The 25,451-nt window shown below is 40.6% G+C and overlaps 1 long non-coding RNA gene across 7 annotated transcripts in view; it reads left to right on the top strand.

Annotated features, from left to right (window-relative positions):
- The window catches only part of LOC117889314, a 147,700-nt gene extending 130,325 nt beyond the window's left edge, over positions 1–17,375 (top strand). For 6 of the 7 annotated variants that reach the window (XR_004648440.1, XR_004648443.1, XR_004648444.1 and 3 more), the window contains 2 exons: positions 9,233–9,404; positions 17,014–17,375. This is a non-coding gene — a long non-coding RNA (uncharacterized LOC117889314). The remainder of the gene's footprint in view (positions 1–9,232; positions 9,405–17,013) is intronic. The other variant, XR_004648445.1, reaches the window with a different exon arrangement.
- Positions 17,376–25,451: the final 8,076 nt, after the last annotated feature.

Below are 25,451 nucleotides of genomic sequence, written 5' to 3'. Positions count from 1 at the left end.
CTTGCATGAAAATTGTGATGATTCCTGACAGGGATTTGTAATCAGAAAATGATCAAATTGCCATTATGTATTACTATGAGCAGCAACCACCATGTGTAGGAGACAGATAAAGATTGGCTATCTTTCAGAGAGTTTGTTTTTGTTAAATAGCAATTACCAACACACACAAAAGGCTTGGTGGGAAGGGAGATAAGAATGCAGGGCAGTGTATGCTCTCATTCCTGTGTATAAGTCCAGCTACCATTTTGGAAGCTGTCGGAAGAGGTGAAGTGAATGGGGTACTGAGACATTCCGGGAAGTTTCAAGGAATGCATGGGAGGAGTTTGGATAGGACATGGAAAGTATTTCTGTATTGATTGTGGGGGGAGGGGGAGGGGATGAGCATGCATGTGTTCTGATTAGGGACTTCAAAATCTCTGTTTGCTCCTCCATCACTTTTATCATCCGGTCCTGGCCCTTTACAATGTGCCCCTCTCTCTCTCCTTTTTGTCCTGCCTGTCTATTTTAAATTTTTCCTTCAGGGTCTCTTTCCACTCCCTGCATTCTCTTTTTTTTGGCCTCTGAGGATTGGAGCACCTCTTAGAACATGTCCTCCTTGCTCCGCCTTGGTCACTTCCTTATCTGGTGGAGGTACTTTGCTGGTGTTTAGGGGGTTCTCCTGAAGCCACAATTGCAGAAGCACAAGAAACAATAAAGAGAAGCATGATTGTTAGTTCATGCACAGCATTGAATCATTTATAGTAAAATACACCTCTTTTTCTATACCAATCACTTTCTCATTATCCCTTGGCAAGCACACCTCTTGGTGAACACCCTAAACATGGTGAGTTTGGCCTGGGGCATGGGAGGGGTTGGGCACTCAAGACAGGGCAGAGGGTCTAGGTGGTTTTCTAAGGGGATCACTGCAGACGACTAGGGGACAATATTGTAAATTCTGCCACCATTTTTTACAGGCTGGGGTCATTGAAACCGATATCTCACTCCTGAGGGTAAGCAAGGATGCAAGACACATCTCCTGCATGCGTACAGCTTCAGACCCAGTCCCTATGCTTCTTGCCTGTGTGCTGCTTTGGTCCCTGCACAGGTGATTGCTGATTGGCACAGGAAGGTTTCCTTCTAATGAAGGAAGGAACAAAGTAGCTCTGCCAAGAACCTTCAGCAGAGGATTGGTGAGTACCTCCAGAAAAGTTTCCTAGAGATTTCTCTGGAGGATTCCCATGAGATATCAGTGTGCAGTAACACACTGTTCCAGCCCACTGCTTAGCTGTACAGGGGGAATGTGGAATACATACAAACACAATTTGTCTTGTATCTTTCTATCCCTTCACCCACTTCTAGAGTACACAGAGCAAAGGACAGCGCTACCTCATATAACCAAGCAGGGTCAACTCAAAATGAACACTTACTAAAGCTTTCCTCTCCTGCATCATGTGTGCCAAAGATGGAGGACTGGGACTGGTTAGACCCCTCCAGAGTGGAAAAGAGGTCTTGACTTGCCATGTCACCAGACGAGCCTGCCACGTGCTCCACATCCTCCTCCAACTCACCTCCTCGTTCATGACTTCATCCTCGGGGTTGAGTCCACTGTCTGCTGTCTCCAGCCCCGCTGAAGTATCCACGGGGCTCTTGGCAGTGGAGGTGGGGTTGCTGCTGAGGATAGCATCCAGCTTCTTATAGAAGCGACAGGCCTTCAGCGCAGCACCAGAGCAATGGTTTGCCACCCTTGCCTTCTGGCATGCCTGCCTCCTCTCCTTTATCTTCACACAGCACTGATGCGTGTCCCATTAATAGCCCTTATCCAACATGTCGTGAGAAATCTGACTGTAGGTATTGAAGTTCCTACAACTGGAGTGAAGCTGGGACTGCACAGCCTCCTCTCCCCACAGCACCAGCAGATCCAACAACTCAGGTGTGCTCTAAGCAGGAGAGCGTTTGTTGCATGGCGTCGCCATGGTCAGCTGGGAAGATGCGATGTGAGCTCTCCATGCCGAGCAAACAGGAAGTGGAATTTCAAAAATTTCCGGGCAGAGATGGATGCCTGTGTACCTGGGGGCAGGGCAGAGACCAGAGTGGTCAGGATGGGTGATATGGGACACCACCTGGAAGCCATTTACAGCGACATAACCAAGTGCGGTGCCTACACTAACAATTTGTTGATATAACTTTGCCGCAAAAAGCTTTATGCCTCTCATCAAGGTGGTTTTATTTTGTTGGCAAAGCAGGAGAGATTTGTCGGCAGAAGGAGCATTGCAGTGTGTACACCTCCACTGTTTTGTTGACGAAACCTGACTTTTGTTGACAAAACTGTGTAGTGTAGACAAGGCCTTAGTTGAAAATTATTACTTCAGAGATAATGAATAGCTTGTTTACACAGGACCAGATTGTGTCTGATTACTTCCTTGGTGCAAGGAGCTTCTACTACTTGCATCCTTGTTCAGCACCTAGCAACAACCAAGGAACTTTGTGTACCTCCTGTGGTGCAAGATAACTCAAAAGAAGTCAAGGGGTAGAAAGGAAGCAAGGCAAATTCTTCTCCCTTTAAACATGTACCAGGTTTCCTAACCAGATGTCTGTGTGGTGGGAATGCTACACCTTTAGGAGGGGTATAATAGTGGGCACGATCCCCTGCACCTAATATTGGAGAAGTAGCATGTGATCATGTAATTTTAGACAATAGAATACTGCACATGCACAAGGACACAGAGTGAAGGTTGCAAGTGTGAATTTAACATCAGCCTGTTCCAATATGTGAGTTCTCAACACCAATCTTAACTTTCACTTATTGTAATATTTCAGATGGAATAATCGTGAGTTTACTAGCAATACACCTGCACAATTTGACAACTGCAATATGTTGAAATCCTACAGTGAACTTCTGATTTTTCTGACCACACTCTTCAAAACCAGTGCAAAATGAAATGAACAATAAATTAATAAAAAATGTTACTTTCCAACTGCTCTTATTAAGCTAATAAATTACTCAACTTAACAATCACCAGTTTAGGAAAAAGGGACTCTTTTGTGACTCTTCTTTTTTTAAAACTTCCAATAAAATATCATTAATCCCATTTTGGTTTTCACAGAATATTTGGCATCAGTGTTTCTTGCAGTTCATAAATACTAGTGGGTTCTGTGTTTATTATTGCAGTGAGAGATATTTATTGCCTCCAAATACTGGAAACTGCAATGAGGTCAACACTTAGATATATTCATAGTATCTCAAGTCTCTGATGTAATGAAGTTGCAGCATATGAAAAGCCAAAGTCAACAGCCTGATCTTTTCCTATTTTTTCTGTAAAATTCTTTTAAACTTGAATCCTTTGATACTATATTTTCCAACATTTTATAAGAAGAATAAATAAGGTGTATCCTCCAAATAGTAGAATTTACAGTGATGATTAGAGATTGGATTGGTGGGTGTTAACACACTGGATTTTTTTGAATATGCATATATACTGGTGGAATAAATGTAGGTGATCTGACAACAATCTTTTTCCCCAAAACAAAAAAGTCATTCTCTTGAAGAACAGATTTTCAAAGGCACAAATAGCATTTAGTTGCCTAACTCTTGGTGATTTTTCTATGGGAATTAGGCATCCAACTTCCATTTATGGCTTTGAAAACCTGCTCCTTGTTGCCCAAAGAAATGTCCTGAAAAATGACTGCTTTATCATTGTACTGCCATGTGTTGAACCAAGTTTTGTCACCTTGGAATTCAATATTATGCCCAATGAACAATTCATTCTTGTTTATCACTACTATTATGGTATAAAGAATAGAAAAATATATTTGAGCAGGAAAGTCTTCTGAGCTACAATAGAGATTCTTTATGGCACATATTTGGGTATAGCAATATGGGATACTCCATATGGGATCCATCTAGTTGCTTTTTTCATGATCTTCTTCTATGGCTCTGACACACAGGCCCATTTGTGGTTCACACTGTCAGCAGCTCTTGTCAGGCCTGACATACTTGCTACATCTAACACACTGTCATAATTTGTATCTAAAAGGTGGCATGTAATAATATATCATTGGGAAACTAATAACTCACCGATCATTAATATTCTTGTACAGGGAGTGTACAAAGATATGAATATGGGCTAGAAGTGTATTCTGAAAATGTGTTTGGCAAGCAGTGCATACGCACAATCTGCCTTAGACAAAGGAATGTGGGTTTACTTCAATTTACATATAAGCAGTAAACGGGACCATCAAATTAACAAGTGGGGAAGGAGATTGTTCTGTTTCCTGCAATCTGTATTTAGCAAACACCAGCGGGGGAAGAAAGAACATGTAGCTTTCTTCACCACCAGACTCCATGTTGCCTTTCTTGCAGCTTGTTACTTTGAGGGGTAACCTTCAGAAGAATCCATTTCAAAGCTTACTGGTCTATAAAGACAGGGGGCTGAACCTCAAGGGATAACCAACTGAATCAACTAATATATACAATATTACTGTTTTATCAAAATTAGGTCTTTTCTGAAAGATAATGACACACTGATGATTAATGTCATTGTGAAATGTATGTATTAGTATTACATATGGAAATATGGCTTCTTAATAATGATTAAGCATTAAAGCCTGTGACCAAACAGGGAGAAACAAGTTTCCTTCAAGACAGGAGAGAATGCAGCTATGTTTCTGTCTCCTGTGTAAATTAAGAATGGTATAATCAAAACAATAGAAGCCCCAGGAAGCCCACAAGAAAGGGGAAAAACAGCAGGAGGTCATCCTGCCTCTTGAAACAAGGTAATTGAAATTTGGAAGATATAAGCAAGGACAGAACCAATCTTTGGCATCCATCACTAGACAGACACAAGGAAACAGAGCTGTTGCATGCCAAGAAAGAGGGGTCCTTCAACCAAGGGGGTGGGTGGGCTGAAATATCTGGAAACTGAACATAGGTGCAAAGATCTTTCACCTAAGGAGACAAGGGAAGCCAGCATCTTGCACTTCTGGGGAAAGTTCTGACCAAGGGAAAATTAGCCTTGGCTGGGAAGAAGGAAGGTTGGTGAGAGAAACCATCTTGAACAGAGCCTCTACCTTGCTAGATTAAGTTATAGACTTTTAGATGCGTGTTTTCACTTTTATTTGCTCGTAACCATTTCTAATTTTATTCCTTTTACTTGGCATCACCTAATCTATTGTTATGTCCTGTTGTTAATGCATTTGTTTTATTTATAAACCAACTCAGTGCTGTGTTTGTAAGGAAGGGTGTATTTGCCCCAGTAAAGTTAAGAAGCTATGATGTCCTTTTGTCTCTTTAAAGGAATACAGGAACCTTATTATGTCTCTGAGTTGTCTAGGAGAGGGCTGGACGCTGCAGAGCACATGGTCTGGGAAAATTCAGGACTGGAAGTGTGTTGGGGTCCCCTTGCTGATTGTAACCAAGGTGGAAACCAGAGTGGGGCTGTAGACAGGCTGCTGGGTCAGGGCTGCTGAACCAGAGTTGTCGAGCACACACACACTCAGGGTGAGTCTTGCAGGCTGGCTGTAAGCATCCCAGGCTGGGAGCTAAAGCTGCAAAGCATTGTAATGCACCCAGGGTTGCAGGGCAAGTGGTGACACAACCTCTTACTAGTCTGGATTGCACCCCAAGTGCCATGACAGGCTCCCATTGCCATACTGTGAGATATTACAGACATTGATGAATTTATCCTTACACCATGCCTCTGAGGTGTGTAGGGGGGTATTGTCCCCATTTTATAGATGGGGAAATGAGGCACTGAAAGATTGTTGATTTATCCAAAGTCACAAGAAATCTGTTGTAGAGACAGGGGTTCCTAGTCCAGTGCCTTTAATGGAGACAATCTTTTCTCCAAGGTATGTTTGTCTGCTTAGTTTCACAAAGCTAGCTTTTGTATTTGTGATAACATTCTTGGACCATGATAGCTTTATTATAATCATTATTCTGAAAGGTAACATACTTGTGTTGTGTTATATATTTATTATGGGTAATGTAACAGATATACGGAGGAAAAAATTGGTCAAGCCTTTCTGCCAGAGTACCCACCCGATCCTGAGTGCAGCATGGCTATATTACAGGTTCACACACGTGTTGTGCTCTTATTCCCAAGTCCTGTCTTCATGTCTTTAGGGGGATTATTTTTTTTTCAAGTGGGAAGACTGTGGGTTAATACCTTTATCCCTCAAAAATCTACCTGGGTAACTGACTCAGACGGTCATAATCAAAAACCTTTAGTATTATCAAGCTAGCAACCTTAACTGATGGCAAGCATTCTCTAGATCTGAATCTATAGTAAGTATCTGGGAATAATTTAAAAAAAAATCCTGGGAAGCTCTAGAGAGTAGGCAAGGGCATCTCCCATGCAGAATGGGAAGGGGAGACTGTACCTCTGTCAGGTTTGGTTTTAAGAGAACAGGATTCTTTTATTTTCAGTATTTAAAAAGAAGTGGTGGTCAGTGAGAAAACCATACCAACTCTGATTTGTTCTTTGAAATACCTTTTAGAATCATGTGCAATGGTCTATGAGCTTCTTTGGCATACACGATCCTCATGTGATTTGATCAAATTACATAATGGTATGTGAGCTGGCCATATTTTGCTATTGAACATTTGTCAAGTATGTACATATTGACTGACTGTGCCAAGCTCCATAAAGCAGTGTATCATTTTAGATTTCTTTAAAGTGCTCTCAGATTAGTGAAAAAGAAACATAAATAGCACAATATGTGTTTCTAATAAACACCAGGTCAGAAGAGCTGTATTTTCTAAACCCACACAAGACTGTATGCAGAAATCACAAAGGGTGACATTCATGCCTGTAAGAGTACTGGCACAAGGCCTCTGTACCACTTAAATCCCACTTACACCCCGTATGCATGGGTGAGTTTCACTCACAGAGTATTAAAAAAGGACAAAAACATGGTTCAACCAAACAGCTGGGTGGAATTCCAGGGCATACTGAAAACAATGGTTGTGGATCATTTGACCAGCTCTAACTAGAACTATGGTCTCCTGATTCCCAGTCCTGTGGCTGAACTAAAAGATTTTTCTCCTTTCCACTGGTACAAACTCAGCAACTGCTTAAACTGTGTTTAGCGGGTTTGGTATTGCCTAAGATTGGGTTTTTACCTTAAACATTTACTTTAAGATTTGTGTAAAACCTGGATTTCATGGTTTAAAATGAAATAATAATAATAAAAAAGCCTGCCAGGGAACTTGAGAAGAGTTGGCCTCAATACAAAGGGATGAGGGGCCTCGTTAAGTGTCTGCTGAGTTAGTAAATATTGCCTTACCTGCGTCAGAGGCAGCGGGTCTATTTCACTAATGAAAAGCATATGATGGTGCCTGGAATAAATCTTGGAGACTAAAGAGGGTTAAAAATTAGTTGCTCCATTTTCTGGGCGAGATTGTGGCTGTTCCTGGACAGTAGCACAAAGGGCTAGTGAGGGCATAGGGAGATCTTTGGGCCCCTGCTCAGAAGGTAGCCAGAAGGTTTGGCACCTAAACTTGCTGGGTAAAATGCACCCCTGCACAGAAGGCCAGCACAGGCCAATGCACCTCCTGAGTCCCACTCAGAGTAGGGCTCGTGTGGGACTGAAGTGCTGAACCTCTGAACAAGAGAGTGGAAATGGGCTAACCCAGCCTGAGGTACTGCACATTTTCAAGGGGGAATGGCTGGACCTTTTTCTACCCACTGGTGCTTGGATACTGGTTGGAGGAGGCAGAGTACATACCACTCAGGTGCATATTCTTCTAGCACAGTGCATGCTAGTTTGTCTGACTTGGTGCGCCACAGTAGAATAGAGTTTGGTACAGAACCTATTGCGACAGAATCACAATCTACTCCTCTTGTATTTCAGTTGGCCATGCTAATCTTCTGTAAATACTAGCTCAAGCAGTTGGGCTTAGCAGCGTTTCCTGGCTCTGCTGCTGAAGAGGTGAGGTGGTTTGGTTGACTGCTTACTCCCAGAAATGTGTCCTCATAGTGGTGGGAAGACAGTGGCCATCTCTCCTGAACACCCCCGTTAAAGATACCACATAGGCAGGCTCATGGATTCTACTGCATTATTGTTTTTCAATCATCCTGATAAATGATGATAAAAGTGCATTTAAAATTATTTTGCAATTATATTTGTTTCATGCTGGACCCAGATATAAAGAGTTGCCGATGCCTCATGGAAATATCAAATCGTTTTATTGAGAACCTATTCAGCTTACAGTGTGTATGTCACTTAGTTTTAATATTACTCTCCCCCTTGTTCCTTATGACTTGAGAACATTTGTCCATGAATGTATTTTGTTTCTTAAGGTTTCATTGGCCCCTGCTGGTTACTCCCCATCACAGTCTGTGGCTATGTGGAAAAGATTTTGATTCCACAGGAGAAAGGAGTCCAAATTCATCCTTGGTGTAACTCCACGGCACTCACTCAACCTACATGAGGAATGAGCTGGGACATAATTTGTGTCTCTGGGACACAAAGCAAGCAGCAGGAGTGAATTATCCCTTCAGAAACACAAATCATATCTTTATTACATGGGTTAAGCCCTATGGCCAGAAGCTCCAGAGGGAAAAGAACTCTCTACTCACTCTGTTGGTGAAAAGGAAAAAGTGCTGCCATATCAAACTTCATTTGCATAGGTTACTTACCCACAGTTCCTCTGGCGACACTTGCGGGGTCACTATGACTATATATGAACTTGGATTTTTATGGGTGGTGGGCTCTCAGCGAGGTTGAAAGACCGCAAACAGCTCTTATATTCAAGCATCCAGGACTTTGCTCAAGGTTCCTGGCTGTTCTTGGTTCCTCTCCTGTGGGGACTTTGTAGGGAGAGACAACACAGAGGACAGCATCAAAGCTAATTGTATTTTGGTGAGGCCTCACTGGTGGGTGGGAAGGGAGTTAGATGGACTGCCAAAGTTACCGAAAGGGGAGAGTGATATTGAATCTGTCTTCACATATATATGCTGTTGCTACGTTTTCCCAAGTTTAGACTATATTCCCTTTCCCTGAATAAAGCTTCTCTTGTTTGTACAGTCTTGGAGTGCTTGTGAGTGGAGAAGTTCTGCCTGTTAAAGGTGCCCAGGGAGGGAGTATTCAGTTTTTCCCTTTTTGCTGCCACTAAGCTCCTGGCAGAAGTGTTCCATAGGCTGTAGCCTCTTTAATACTGTTTCTTGAAGGATGCATTATGGTTCCTTTCCTGGTGTTAATGCCTCAAAAGCCCTTCATTACCCATTATTTATCTCCCCTTGTCTGATTCCAGGTCTTTCCCTGTCCTCTCCACTTCTCCAGTGCTGCCTGGCTTCGCAAACCAACATTTCTGTGCCTTCTTCTATGTTGTCCTTTACACATGCAAGGAACCATAACGAGGAAGGGATCATACCTTCTTTTCTATCTGGGAAATGCTAAATCACTGTGGATGCTGCTAGAAATAAGTAAGTGTGACAATCATCTATCAAGGTTGTATTACAGTTGTTTGCATGAGGTCTGTATGATGACAGTTAAGCATTTTAATACTATGTTTTGCAGTTGATTGGAGATGTTTTTCTTTCATCTGCTCTGGCTCATCGTAGTCTTATATAGCAAAGAAAATGTATCACACCATAGAACAGAATAGTGTTGAAAGAGTTCTATAAGTCTGCAAAAATCCCTTTTGGTTTACACACTGCAAGAAATGTATAGCCAAATATTGTTCCCCTGCTTTGTTCATGTTTGAAGGCCTCATACAGGCACTGTTCACATTTGACAGAACTCTGCACCTATTGGTTTGCCCAGAATATGTCTATTGTTCAGTGTGATGGCTGCCAGAAATCCGATGCCACATGCAGGGCACACAGAGAAGCTGTGGGGAGAAAATAAAACTAACAAAAATGTTGGCATACATGCAACTTTGCCAGCTTGGCCCTGGCTCTTTGTACTGGAACAGCAGAATCTCAAATACTAGGGATACAAGAAGACAACTCGTACCTTACAGTTACTATCCAGCTACAATCCATAGCTGTCCAATTCAAAAATGAATGTAAGTCCCTTTCAAAATGGCATATAAACCTGTGAGATATTCATGAAAAAATAAATTCCTGCTGAGGCCACATTGGTCACATGTTCCAAAAACAGATTCTGGGATTATATTGTGCTCTGTAGTTATTCATCTCTTCTATCAGCATTATTTCAACATGTGCAGTTATTGCCATCTGGTGCCATGCTAAGCTGATAGCCTCTCTTCTTCATCTCTAGGGTCTTGCTTTGAGTTCCTTTATGGCTAACATTCTGGAATTAGTTCAGTGCCTTTATAGTAGCAAGAGGCAGTGTGGTAAACACAGCACTGGAGTCAAATTAACAGCAACACTACTTGAGCCAATGTGATGACGTCTTTCTTTGTAACCTTCCAGAGAAAACCTTTTCTACCTTGTTTCTAAGTCTCTGGGGTTCTGAGGTCACTGGATTCTCTGCCTGCTTCTAGCTCACACGTTCTCTTTCTTTACTTCCAAATGCCTCTATTCATCCCTTGTCTCTTTCTCTGAATCCTGCTTCATAACTGTAGTTTGCTTTATGCTACTTTTTTTTGTGATATGTCAGTGGCCTAAAACCTGCAGCTTTTTTGCAAAGTTTTACTTAAAATAAAAAGTTTTAGAATTCTGGAATTTAAACTGGTAGGACAACTCCTGGTAGTAAATATTGCATTCATTTGTATTTTCAGGATTGGGTCTTTAAACTTGCTGGAACAGTAAAGAAGTGTCTGTCTTTAGCAAGTGACCAGTGCAGAGTTCTGTCATGAGTGGAGCTGTGAATCAAACCTGATTTACCGTGCTCCTCCTCCTTATAAAACTCTGCTCACATGTGACCAGTGACAGTGCTGAGTATATGGACTTGTAACTACGTGTTTTTAGCATGGCTGAGTCAAAGCAGAGTAACTGTTTAATAATTAAATGCATCATATTGCCGAGGCTGCTTAAATGCAGTTGCCTTTGCTGTGGCACAGTCAATGCAGGCGCTGGAAATTTCAGTCCTATCGGCTGTGGTTACTGCTGCCCAGTAGCTCATTTCAGCACCCGGACACGCACTGCAGTCTCCTGGAGACAACGGTACCATCCAAACATTTTATTTTAGTTTGAATTATATTTTAACTTTGGACAAAGGTATCAACTGTTGGCTTCAACTGGAGCCTTAATTACTCACCTTTCCTCAGCTTTATGGAGTTACACTAATGTGAACTGAATGTGCTGGCTAGGTCCCATGTGAAAGTACCTCCATTGGTATTTATGAGGCACTAAGTTTTGAAGTGGAGTGTGTACTGCTGTAGTCTAGAATGCCAAGAGAAAAGTCTTTACTTTAAGAGTTCACTAAGGCCTCAAAGCTTTCTGTTGTCAATTATTCATCATCTTGTGCAGTGGGACCACACATCAGAGATTGGAAAACTAGGATTTTGTGGGAGAAAAAGGCTAGAAATAGAGTTTGAGGACTGATGATAGCATGGTGTGGTATAAAGGGATGACCTGCCAGCTCACTCGTGGCTTCCCCACTCAAAGTATTGCAGACATAAACCCTTGTACCATACTATCATGTATTCCATATAGATACAGCAGGCTAGCTCCTCAGCTGGTAAAAAATTAGCATAGTTCCGCTGACTTCAGACTGAATGGTGACATTTGAAGTCACTGGAGCTATGCCGATTTACCCATCTGTAGCTGAGTGCAGAAGCTGACCCCTTTATTTTTTCAGTTTTCCTTTAAAACATTCTGTATATAAAAGGGTTAAGTATGTTAGATATTTTCTGATGCGATGAAGCAATTTTTGCAAATATAACTTCAAACAAATCAAAATGAAAAATGGTGTCAAAACACAGTGCAGCATATGACACAAAAGTTTACATGGGGGGTGGGGGGAAATAACAACGGAACTTAACTTTACTTCCTTCCTCCTGTGCTCATGTCTCCAAAAAACAAGACATAAACTTGTCCACTGATCTTTGAAAAGAAGCATGAAGATGTTTAAAGTCCTGTCAGTGACCAGAAGCTGAGAAGCTAGCTACTCCTTACTTACATATTTGCTAAATCAAGTGTATATTTAAATCACAGCATGAAAAGTGATTTTTAGCTGGAATCCTTCCAGACAGGACATGGAATAAACAAGTGAGAAACTGGGAAAAGGAAGTACATTTTGTCAGTATTTTCTCTCTCTTCCTCTTGGTTTCATCTATTACCTACCACTATGGGATCACAAAGGAGAGAAAGTATCAGGGGGTAGCCGTGTTAGTCTGTATCTACAAAAACAACAAGGAGTCTGGTGGCACCTTAAAGACTAACAGATTTATTTGGGCATAAGCTTTCGTGGGTAAAAACCTCACTTCTTCAGATGCACAGAGTGAAAGTTACAGATGCAGGCATTATATACTAACACATGGAGAGAAGGGAGTTACTTCAGGGTGATTGAATTGGCCCTGTCAACACTGGTTCTCCATTTGCGAAGTAACTCCCTTCTCTCCATGTGTCAGTATATAATGTCTGCATCTGTAACTTTCACTCTATGCATCTGAAGAAGTGAGGTTTTTACCCATGAAAGTTTATGCCCAAATAAATCTGTTAGTCTTTAAGGTGCCACCAGACTCCTTGTTGTTTTTTTAAAGGAGAGAAAGTACTTTTTGAGTGTGACTTTTGCAAGGATATGATTTTCTTCAGCTATAGTTCTATGCCACTTCCCTATGCTCTTGGGCTGCATCCTACGTAGGTTTTGTCCCAACAGGGGCAAAACATGATGGATTTCCATGTGGCCAGCTGATGTCCAATAGATTTTTGCCCACAGATGAACTGCAGAACTGGGATTGCAGAACTGGAAGTGGGTAGTTAGGAGAATAAATACAGTCACAAAGTACATGCAAGTAGGTGATTTTCTCCCCCATTTTCAGAAGCTACTGAAAAAAAAAAATGTCGAAATTACGAAAAGTTAACCAATGTATAAAATATACGAACACAAGTCCAGCATTTATTTATGCAGTAGAAGCAGAACAGGAAGCTTTAAGCCAAATACGTTTCAGAGAGTAGAGTAAGAAATGAATAGTCTCTTATTTCAGTTAAACTTCTCTTGACAACCGAATGATGTTGTGCTGTAGAAGTGTGCATTGGACTACTGTCTCTTATTGCACTCTAGACAACTGGATTTATTTGCGATGTCAGATTCAGCTTGGATTACATGAATTGTGGTCCCAAAGAAGAAAACCCAATACTTCATTCCTTAAAAATTTCAGTTTGTATTTCACTCCAGAGTAGACTTGAAACAAAATAATCCATAGTCTTTGAACAGTCTCAGTTGTTGTGATTTCTATGACAATGTATAGTAGTATAGGTTGTAATGTTAAAATAAAACTGCAAAGAATGATTGTCTATCATATTTTAAATGCTTCTGAGCTATTAATAGATATTTTGTATCATAATATCAATTCATGTACATACCACAAATAACTCTGGAAGTGTTTGTATCTATTTTTTTCAATACACTGTAAATTATTTAAAGCTTTCCCACATTTAATTTCATTATAAAATCTAAATTACATTGACAACATTATGTAATGAGTCAGGGTGTTCAGTTTCAAAGCATGTATTCTTTGTATAATATCAAATTTAAGCTAATTATCTTTTAATGTTATACTGACTTCATATTCAGACATTAAGAATATCTGTTTCAGGAACCTATTCAATTCTTTCTCTCAATTTTCCATGGCTATAAAAATATAGGACCTCAAAAAATACTGGTGTGAATTTTGATCACTTTTACAGGCCTATTGTAGCTAGTCAAACTGGTGTAAGAAAAAGTTGCCTTGAAAAAGAATTGTGATCATATTTTCTGCTTGTTTTTGCCAAATCTAGATCCAATCTATAATTTATCTTTAAAAGGAATTATGAGAATTTTGATTTCTTGTCAGTTGTCATTTGGTTCCACCAAACCTTGCAGGAATTTAAGTATAAAAATTTAAATAAGCCAAACACAAGTTGTCATTGTGGTCTACATTTGAGAATTGATGATCTTCATTTTCAACTGCATAAATCACATTTTTCATTTGATATCAGATATAGTTCCAGAGCTACAATCCAGCAGTGACTTTGTTTTTGCAAGAAAACTTCATGCAGTGAATTTTCTATGCAGTGAACTTTCTATGCAGTTGCAGTCAGCGATGCACAGAATTTTCAAGTACAAGCTAAGCAACTGTGACTGTTGGATAGGAGTTTGGAGGTTAACCATTCAAATGAAATTGTAGTCTCTACAATGAAGCAAGCAACGTGCTGTTTGAGTGTGGATGAAATGTGGTGAATTATATACTTAATGGGTTCTCTCCAGGATCACAGTCAGTGTCATTCATTGTAGTGGCTATGACTTCTACAAAGAGCCATTCAAGAACCATTCAGATGAAACTGTAGTCTCTACAATGAAGCAAGCAACAAGCTGTTTGAGTGTGGATGAAATGTGATGAATTATATACTTAATGGGTTCTCTCCAGGATCACAGTCAGCATCATTCATTGTAGTGGCTATGAATTCTACAAAGAGCAACACGTCATACTCAACAACTGTACTTAATATTTAAGGAAACGGGGAAAGCGTGAGCATTTTCAGTAGATGAAATTGGTCATTGTTACAATTTCTAAAAAAACTCAGTGTGCTTTATTTTTTTGTGTTATGATGTTAAGTACATTAGCTTGTCTCTTTAACTTAAACCTGTTTGAGGTTTAGTCTCTACATAATAAACAAGTACAACAGCAGCAGCAACTAAGAAGATTTTGGTACTGAAAACTCAGGGTCAAAGTCTGTGCTGATCATATAAAAGTGGTGCTTAGGGCAGTGCAAAGTGAGGTTACAGAGAACACAAGGTGACACAAACCTACTTAGTGACTCTGCAAATCAGATGTGGTCTGAGAAATAGCAGCTTACACTAGGTCTGTGCTTCCCCAAATGCAAACTCCACACAGTCACACATCCTGCTTGGGGTAGCCTTCTCCATCAGACTCACTGGCACAATATTGTTGAATGAAGTGCACTAGCAGGATAACTGGGCTGGGTAAACGTGCAGATATATTTGGTTAACATGTCCAGGAGAACACATGAAACTGGCACACTGACAGCAGTACAGCTGTGCCTCCACATGTTTAGTGTAAATGGAAGGAGACAGCAGCAAGGTGCTGATAACAACTGACCTGTTATCTGTAGTGAGCTGACAATGCTCAGTACTAGTGCCTGAGGCCTATATAGCAGATGAGTGGGTGGTCACTCTGAGGATTGGATCACCCTAACATTATTATTCTTTGGTTCATAAAATGGATTTCACATTACAATAAGAGGCTGCAGAAAGGCCATATATCACTGCTGAGCAAAGAGCCGGGCTGACAAAAACAGGTTTATTAAAACATGAATGCGGTAAGCGTGATAATGTGACATCAATAGTCATATGTATGTTGATCAGATCTCCATTTTGACAACAGCAGCTAACCCATTAGACATTATTAACATGGTAAAGAGAAGTATTTTGTGTAGAATGAATAGAGTGATATTCCTCCACATAACAGCAGGAGCCTATAGCCAGCAACTCTCACGAGTACATAATCCTTTCCATAATTTATGGTGTCAATCATGCACAAATATATAGGAAAAAGAAAATGGTAGCTAAGACCCCATTTGCATGATGGAGGAGGAAATTGCTACTTATATGTGTAATTTAAGCATGGCAGTGAAGAAAAACAGGAACTAGAATAAGGAATTGATATTGTCTCATGGTTCTTTCTGTAAATAACCTCTTTTTGTGTAGCTGTTTGTGATAAACACATTAATAAAACCATGACCTCATAGCAGTGGGGATTACTGAAGACTGAAAAACAATAGACAATAGTACCACAGGGTTACTTCAAAAGAACAAAGTTTGATTCAGAGAAAAAGCTGGATAAGAGGTTACAAGGTTAATTAACCTAGCACTTTTCTGTGAAAGAACTGAACACATCAGATGGCTAGATAATGACCTTTCCATAATGTTCAGTTATGGCAATTGCTCCTCTGCACTGGGTGTGGTATGTTTGCTTTATAATTTTCAGAAGTATTTTATAGTTGTTCAGTGGTCAGATTTTATACAAGTGGATATGGATAAACAAGAAGAGTCTATTATGCCGTAGGAAATGGGAAACATGGCCAATAAGGAGCCTTTATAAATCCATTTTAAGTGAACAGACCTGGTAGTGACTTGGAGCCAAGTCTACACAAGAACAAGCCCAATAAGAGAGCCAAGATATTATCCTGGTAGTAAATAAGGTTTTTTTTAACATAACTATGGACTGCAGGATTAGGCATCATAATGAGCATGGAAACTATTCTTTGGGTTGTTATACAGATATAATTACTCTATTATAAAATACAAAAACATTCTTTTTATATGTGCCCTGTTTCTGAAGAAATTTAGAAACAAAATATAGACTGGGAGTCCTTATATGTGCCACTTACTGCTTTTCCTGCTATTTATGATATTTCCCTATAAATAGGATGGGGAATTTTCAAAAGTAGCACTTAAGATGTTATTTTAAAACGTTAGTTTTTAAAGGCTGTGCATTGTATTGGAAAATTCTTGATCATAACTTTTTTGTGTTGATCAAGTAAAGCGTTCAGTAACAAGTCTGGTTTCCATTGAATGTTTTCATGCATGTAGACCTTGGTATGCCTTCTGTTAGTAGCACACTTTGCACTCTCTAGCCCTCCTAGTCATCATTATGACCAGTAAAGAATGGCACCATTGGCTTGGTATGTACACTGTGCTCTGCACACTGCTTAAACTTGCTGTCAAATGACTCCTTAAATGAAAATTGGGATGCTGAAAATTATAGTAGTGGTGACACTATACTTCCAGTTCCACTGCATGCAGCTGCAGATCACTGGGAACCGGGTCTCACGTAGAACAAAGGACTTGTAGGCCAGGCCATGTCATCCTCTTCCTTCCTCCTGTCTCAGGTACAACATGTTTTTTCATGACACTGATTTCCTGCGGTCTCATCTTCTCATTTTCCTGTTTTCCCTCCAGGCTGGATACTGCTGACAATGTTTGCTCCTGCCCCAGGCCAGAGGCAACCAACCAATGCACCCTTTCTTGGACTACCAGGCAGGTCAAATTACCCAATTATCCTTGCGGTATTTCAGTTCAATATCAGCCAGTCTGTAGCTAGTACACATAATTGCTTTAGATCTTGTTTTGACAAACAGCGTGTTTAAACACAGGTTAAGCTGTCATTTTCTGTAGCCATTTAAAAAAAAAATATCAGCAGTTAATGAAACAAGCTGTCATCAGGCAGCCATACTACCAAAGTGACATGAAAACTGAATGCATGCACTGTTTGTTTGTAGACTTTCACATACGTTTGGACCTAGTGATAATTTGTTTTTCTTTCTGCAGTTTAATATTGTTTGGTCTAGCTTGAAATGTGGCAGTCATGACGTCAACATTTACAAAAAGCTGTACTTTATAGCAAGCTTTAATAGACATCATTCAAGGTTTGGACAAGATTTCTTATAAGGCAATCTGCTCCAAATCGATCCCAGATCCTCCAATGCCCATTTTGGGTGAGCTATTTCCATCTTCTATAACCATACAGATGTGTTCCATGTGTAGCCAAATGAAATCATTGTGATGAAGTCTGACATGAAATGCTTGAAAGTTGTTACAAATGTCTGTTAAAAGATTGTGTGCTGTTAATGTGGATTTTGAGATATTAAAGGATCAACTCACAGAAAATTATACAGTATAGCTTGAGTTCACAAGACATGAGAAAGTGCAGAATCAAATCTGTTTTCAAGCTTCAAGGGGATAATTTTACATAGATATGCTGTGGACCAGCTGGCGTGTTCCTCTGCTGTATGGTGTGGATGAGAGAAGAGAAGGGGAAAAGGAGAAGGAAAGACTTCTAAGCTAGTAGAAACGGGAAATAGTGAACCTGCATCCTTCTTTCTCCCCTTTCCTGCTTTGCATTCAGAATCCCCTCTGAATGGCTGGAATCCACTGGTTTGGTGGGAGGGTGTTTTGGGCCTGGAAGACGAATAGCTGATCTGTGTAGCATGCTGCCCTCCAAAGTTGGTAGATTTCCAGATTTCTTGCTCCAACCAGCACTAACTTGCACTAAGTTTTTTCCCCTTGGAGGTGGAAAGACTGTGGCCCAGCTGCAATAAGGGAAGTGAACAGCTGCAAGGGTCCAGGAGGAATTTCATTGCCTCTTTCCGGTGGGGAAAGACTTAATTTTAAGATAGCTGATTCTGCTCTATTTTTCTAATTTGAATTGGATTTATTGCCCATGTTGTACTGTTCTTGACTAATGGCAATCCAAACTTCCTCACATTGTCCTGCCAATGTGCCAGAACCTTGTTTCACAGTTTTAGGGTAAAAGCACCTAGATCTCCTCTCTGTGGTCCATTCCAGGAATATCCAGTCAGATTTCAGGCCTCCAGCTTTCACCTGTCTCTGGGCAGGGGTGTGCGCTCCACTCAGTGGTGCTGGAACAATTTGTATAGTGAGGGTGCTGAGAGCCATTGAACCAAACTGTAAACCCTGTACATAATGGAAACCACTTCAAGCCAAGGCTCTGGCACTACCCCCAGAACCCCTAGTTCCAGCACATATGGCCTCACTTCCTTCTGACGGGGTTTTAAGGCTGCACATCCCCCTGTGATACCCTTAGCAAGCCAGTCCGCCTAAAGGCCAGCACTTGCACTGTGCTTTCTCTCCAAGGGCTGTGACCAGTGTATGCCAGCAGTTACAAGTTACTGGTTTTCTCAGCAGAGTACATTTATTCATAGAACAAACAAGAGAAAACAATAAAAGTTCCTACACACTTACTAAACGTATCAGGAATCACCCATCAGTCTTACGGGGCCCTAGTAGGTCAAAGCCTTCCCAACCCTTCAGCAAGGGTTGGGGACTCCCCATCTCCCCACAGGAACAAAATTCCTGTTTGTCTGCTGAATCAAAATGAAGGCTACAAGTCAGTTCAAGCTCATCCTTTTATACCACATGCACTTCCTTTGTTTCTTTCCCTCTGGAACACCCAGCCTCAACCAGTATATGCAAATATCATAGGGAGTGGGGCTTCTCTGAAGCTGTTGACAATCCCAGGGGTAATTATTCTCTTCCCCCTCCCCAGCACTGTTTTTAGTTTCTGGAGGAGCTGTGGTAATCATCTCCTCTGGAGTAGAACACAATCATACATCAACTGTTCATAAATGTAATACAACGGTCCCCAAAGATTCTGCATGAGGTTGTATCTGTCACACTTTGCTCTGGAGAAACCATGAGTAATGGGGAGAAGTCAGACTCTATGCCCATTAATTCTTTCCCCCCCTTCTTTTTCAACATGGGTACCAAATAGTACTGTTTGAGAAATGCTCTTGAATACTATTTGTGTTGTAAACTATCCAGTCCATTTCTTTCTTTCTTAGAAAGCTGTCCTCTTCAGATCTGGAAAAAGCATGGTATTTCCAATTTCATCCTTCCCATCAGGCATCTTTCCAGTCAACTACTGGCATTTTGAATGCAAATATGATCTTTATGTGCACATCCATCTAAAAGGAAATAAGCTCCCCTATAATTCTGTTCTCCATTTGGCCTTTAAATTGTGATTGGAATGTCTTTCTAATAGGTGTGGTTGTACTAGAGCAGAAGTTATTGGGATTGATAGTTATTTTAAGTAGTAGGGAAGAATAATTTTTTTCACTGCACAAATTACTGGGTGAAATTCTGTGGCCTGTGTAATGCAGGAGGTCACACAAGATAATCATGAAGTCCCCTCTGGCCTTAAAAACTGTGGGCCAGATTCTTAGTTGGTGTAAATCTGCATAGTTCCATTGAAGTTACTGCAACTTTATTTCATAGAGTTCGGTAACATACTCACCCCCCCCCTCTAGATAGACTAGTTGAACAGATGTGCTTTTAATTTTTTTCCAGAGAAAGCAGACAGGTTTAAAAAGGGATGGGAAAAATAATTTGGATAAAATAAGGAGCAACTGCAACCTTTGCCTAAAATTAAGTAGTACCCGTTTTTCTGAGGTATAAAAAGTTCATTTGAAACTGTTTACATGTCTCTGACCTTTCTTTGGGCAGAGTCAGAAGTGGGCTGCTGAAATTCTGCTGCAGAGGACTGCCTTTCTTGTGGCTTTTCTGGTGTGGGTTACACTGAAGAACACTGGAAGTCTCATGAAAGAACCAAAAGTTACAAGATTTTGCAACCAAAAATGTTGTGCTCAGTATGCTTGGCCAAGCTCCTAGGGCCAAATCCATCCCTGCTGTAACTTGCATGAAATCAGTGGAGTAACACCAGGAATAAATTTGATACCTGCATTTTCAGATTCTTGTCTTTACTTAATTTCCAAACCCTTGGACATTCACACATTATGAAGTCACATGGTCAGCTTTGATATTCCCTTTCAGCAAGCCCTTAACAGTATTTTCTGCCAGAGAGAGTTCAGTGTGGATGAAGGTGTCTATAGATACATCTACACTGGAGCTCGGAGCGTGCTTCCCAGCATGAGAAGACAGGTGTGTGTTAGCTTTGCTCGAGTCAGTGCACTGAAAATAGCAGTGTAGCTGAGGATGCCATGAGTGGCAGATTGGGCTAGTTGCCTGAGTACCTTATAAAGGAGTGTGGGTGGATCTGTATTCAAACAACTACCCTGAGCTGCTGCTACAGGGCTATTTTAATGAGCTAGCTTGAGCAGAGAAGCTCTGGGAAGCATGCTTCCAGCTGCAATGTAGCAGTACCCAGTGTAAAAGGTGTTGGTTGGGTCTGCTGCTAAACGTTTGAAGCATGTAATTTTAATATTTTCTCCCAACTTTATCTTCAGTGCTGTTAAGTGGGTGTTAGTTATTTCAGGTGTACTGCGATTTTTTAAATTTTGCACTCTTCTACATTTCTAGTTGTACAAAGATCTGTGAAACAAGGTGTGCTGCCCCCCCAGTTAGTTTACAATTCTGAAATAGCATTTGACGACTCGGTTGATAGTGCAGTCACAGACCTCTTCCAGAAAATTGCACCCATCTTTTCCAAATTAAGCCAAAGGCATGTGGTTTCCATCTTCTTATTATCTACGCATGACACATGGAGAACGGGGAATCACTATTCTCTGGGGTTACTGAAATGGAGACATAGAGCTAAGTGTCAAGTGCCTTGGTGACATGATAGCCCATAGTACCTCAATCACCTCCATATTTTTAACAAGAGGGACGAAAAGACTGAATTATGTGGTACTCAGAGTTGGACTCAGGGTTAGAGCTCTCAAAATGCGAGACCAGTTGTCAATCTCAGTCCTTTGGCTCGCTCCAATAGGAATAGGCAAAGCTACCTCAATGCACCTTCATCCACACTTGCCAGGTCCTGTAATCAAGTCAGCAGTGCTTTGTGATCAAAGGTACTGAAGGTTGCTGATACACACAGTACCTTCCTGAAGCTACTAGTAAACTTTTTGTATGTTGTTGACTGACTCTTGCTTTCAACGCATTGCTTGACATTAATGAGCTCTCTAATTACTGCCAGTCTTTAACCTTCCTTTTTAAGAAGGTGGTGACAGACAAATTCCAGCAACATCATATTCTCCAAATTTGTGTCCCAGATTGGCTGGTTTCAAACATGGATGTGGCAAAGTAACAATGGTATCAATGGTCACCTAAGTGATCACCTCCTGGTTATAGTCAAAGGTCAAATGTTCATGTTGATGATATTAATAATCCTTATTTGTTAAGGACTCAGACATTCTTCACTGGTTTTCTCCATTCATATGGGACCTGGGTCCATACTGCAGGTGGCCATGTTGAACATTTCCATGACATTCAGAACTGCGGATATGAATTTCATCTACACTCCTTGTAGTGAGACATTCAGCTCTGTAACCTGACAGAGGCAGTCGGGTTAGTCAGCCTACATGCCATTCAGGACAATGCTGCTGATCTCAACTTTGACAATGCTAAGGTGTAGGAATAGGAAAATCTCTTGGTCTCTTACACAGTCATGGCATAGTGTTCCCATGATTAGTTTTAGTCCATTGCTCAGGTCTCTGTTCCAAAGGCAGGACAGCTTTATTCCTCTAAATTAATGGAGATATCCTATCTCCTAGAACTGAAGGGGACCTTGAAGGTCATCAAGTCCAGCCCCCTGCCTTCACTAGCAGGACCAAGTACTGATTTTGCCCCAGATCCCTAAGTGGCCCCCTCAAGGTTTGAACTCACAACCCTGGATTTAGCAGGCTAATGCTCAAACCACTGAGCTATCCCTCCCCCTAATTGGTGCTGGTACCATAATCTAGTCATATCCAATCATATATTATCTATCTATCTCCATGGGCACATGATCACCTTACACCTTTTGCCCCCGTTTGTTGGGTTACGTCCATTTTGTATGTTTTGTATAATTTCAGGAACCCATATTGGCTCCCAAAATGGAGTTTGTGCCCATGTGACCCAGCAGATTACAATTTTTCCGCCTTTTATTTCTTCTCAGAAGTGGTAAACAACTTCTGGATGGAACTGTTTTTTACCGCCTTTTCCACGGGGTTTCTCAGAAGGCGTTTTTGGCTCCTTCTACTGAGTTTCCCGGGCCAGATTATATAAGTCTGCCCCGAGTACTGTTCAGGTGCTGTCCATCTGAGTGACAGTAAGGGACTGTCGCGGGTCTGACTTGCACTCACCAACCCATCCTAGTGGTAGAGGGGGCTAGGGTTTTCCTTTCACAGGTCTGCTTCCACTTGGATGTGTATTTGCTATCACCTGCAAGGAGAAGAGGACAGACAATCACATCCCACTTACCATCATCCCTCTTCAGCTGCTGTCCCTCGACGTACCATATACTCTTCTTCAGACCCAGAGGAACATCAAGGGACTCCCTAGAACTCCTCTCCGATGGCTTTCAACTAGCCAGAAGATTGAGGTTCTAGGCAACAATCTACACTTGATCTATAGAAGGAGGTTTCTATTAAAGGGTTTACTTACCTGTTTATAGGGTTTATTTTGGGAAATCATTGTATTGCATAATTTTATTGTTTACTCCCTTTTTTCCTTTGCCCTATTCATTGTACACCAATCCTTCAATACACTTTATTTGTTGTTCACCTTATTCCAACTGACTCCTCGTTATTCGAGCTGGGAGAAACCCTCTGTGGAAAAAATCAAACCTACCAGTTGACAGTTGCTGGATAGGAAGGGGCGAATCTAAGGGAACAGGAAGCATACGTCCATATATATATATTTCTTTGCCTTTCTGTCCTTTCCTCTAACACTTTAGAGATGGGTAGGGCCCATGGTTTGGTAGCTGTGGTGTGCAGATTATGGCCAATCTTATTCAGCTAAGGCCAAAGGGTAGACCCAGAATGTACCAACTCGCACAAGCAAACTCTTGAATCACTCTTAAGGCTACAGTTGACAAGAGAACTATGAGATCTCTAGTTGGTAAGAAGAGTTGTCATCTGCACGGATGTTGAAGACTCCTGGGATAATGCTGGTGATTATGGTACCAGGCCCAAAAGTCACTCAGCTGGGTCAAGTAGAAAGCCTGTGTAGCTGCAGAGTAGCTTGTATGCCTCCAAGATTCCTCTGTTAACTTTATTCTCTGATTTACTGCACAGTAGATAGATGTACTTCAGGAAACTCATACTTGTAACAGGGTGTCTTTTACATCTGAGGATACATCCAAATCTGTTTTCACAGTTCAACCCACCCTAGAATCATGATGTACTGAACACTCAGCTGGAGAATACTGCTTTCACACAGGGCCAGTGGACTTACACAATCAGGTCTTGGCAATACCAAAAAGATCTGATGCTGCATTTATTGGTGCTTGATCTTGCATTAATGGGCATGAACTAAAGCTTCAGGTTATCATCTGCTTTTCCCAAGCATTCCAGAATTGTTATGTTGCCCTTTCATGTGATTTAACTATGGAAGATTTTGACAATAACTTGCAGAATGATTGAAACAAAAAGAGAAGGAAGATTTTCTACTATATGGTAAAGACAGCACTTAGATTGATAATGCTAACAATACCTGGGATTACTACAGTTCATACACTTTCTTTTTGGACTGTATTCTTTCCTTTCCTTTACATTATGATGATGTTTTAAGGAAATGATTGATTAACATTACCCTGTATAAAAACAACTTTAAATTTGTTATTTCATAGTATAAAAGAGCAGCATTCTAATGTATTAGTATTAGAATTTAGTAGCAGCAGCTTTGAGAAGATGACCGTGCATCCAGAACATTTTGCTGACAGTGATTTTAGGCAACCGAATTTGCTAAATGTACAAAATGTTGGCCAATCGCTCTTCAAATGTTTTGACCTACTTTCCTCTTGAATCCGTTCCAAAATAATAATAATAAAAAATAACTAGGGAGAGAGCAGATTACACAGTTCTACAATTTCACTGATGGGAATGTGAATGCCATTACAATAAAAGTGCTTCCTGCTGGCAAACCAAGCATGTATTTGTGTGGTTGTAACTTCTCAGTGCTCATTCAGATTTTGGTAGAGATACAAGGCTAGAGAAGGACACTTACTCTAACTTAAACCGAGTAATTTCAATTTAATGGGCCATTTCTCCTATTTAATGCCCTATACAAGCCATACACACACTGGATTTTGTAGCAATCATTTTATTATCATCTGGTTGCATATCAAGATTTCACATTTCACAGGGTTTATGGTAATTCAGTAAGGATTTCTTATGTTGATCTGTGACTAGCCCATTTGTTAGGTGATTAAGAGATTAACATGTATATAATGGGAAATCTTTGAGACGCTCTGATTTTTAAGACTTTAAAAAATATAGCTGTTATCTTATTCTGTTGGATTTCTCTCTTTTCCCCCCTTCTCCTTTATATTGTATAGTAATACTTTTAAACACTTTATTTTTTGGAAAATAAAAATGTTTAAAAAGTTGATCTATTCCCCTGTATTTTTAGAGTATATATAAGTCTACACAAGGTAGCTGCAGTTCTGCAGTTTATGTTTTCAAAATACCATCTAAAAATCTCCCTTTCAGACAAAGGTATTAATTAACTTTAAAAAGGGGTGGGGAGGGAATTGAGAGGAAGCATTAATCCCTGGCATATAAAACCTGAGCTGTGTTTCCTTCCTTCTGCCCCAGATCTATTGTATAGTTAAAGTGTTCCTCCCTGGGTTTTTGCCCCCTCCCAGGAAGAACTGTCATTTCCAGTAGGAAGATGATTTACTTAAGCCAGTTCCTTTCATGATTAGTTGCAGGAAATCAGAATTACAATCTGATAGTGTTCACAGTGTTTCGCTTTTTTCTCTGGATGTTGTTCAAACAAATCAGACACCTCCCCTAATCCCATTTATACCCATATATGGATAACAGTTAAGACACAGTTGTGTGTTTGTAAGAACTCAGCACAAATATGCTTCTTTCAAGGGCCATGATTCAGTAGAGAGCCCTTAAACACGTGCTTATAGGTAAGTATGTGCTTAAGTA

This window comes from Trachemys scripta, chromosome 1 (assembly GCF_013100865.1).
Source record: "Trachemys scripta elegans isolate TJP31775 chromosome 1, CAS_Tse_1.0, whole genome shotgun sequence".
Lineage (NCBI taxonomy): Eukaryota > Metazoa > Chordata > Testudines > Emydidae > Trachemys > Trachemys scripta.
The sequence above is the reverse complement of the archived record's forward strand: the minus strand, read 5'-3'. Positions and strand labels throughout refer to the sequence as shown.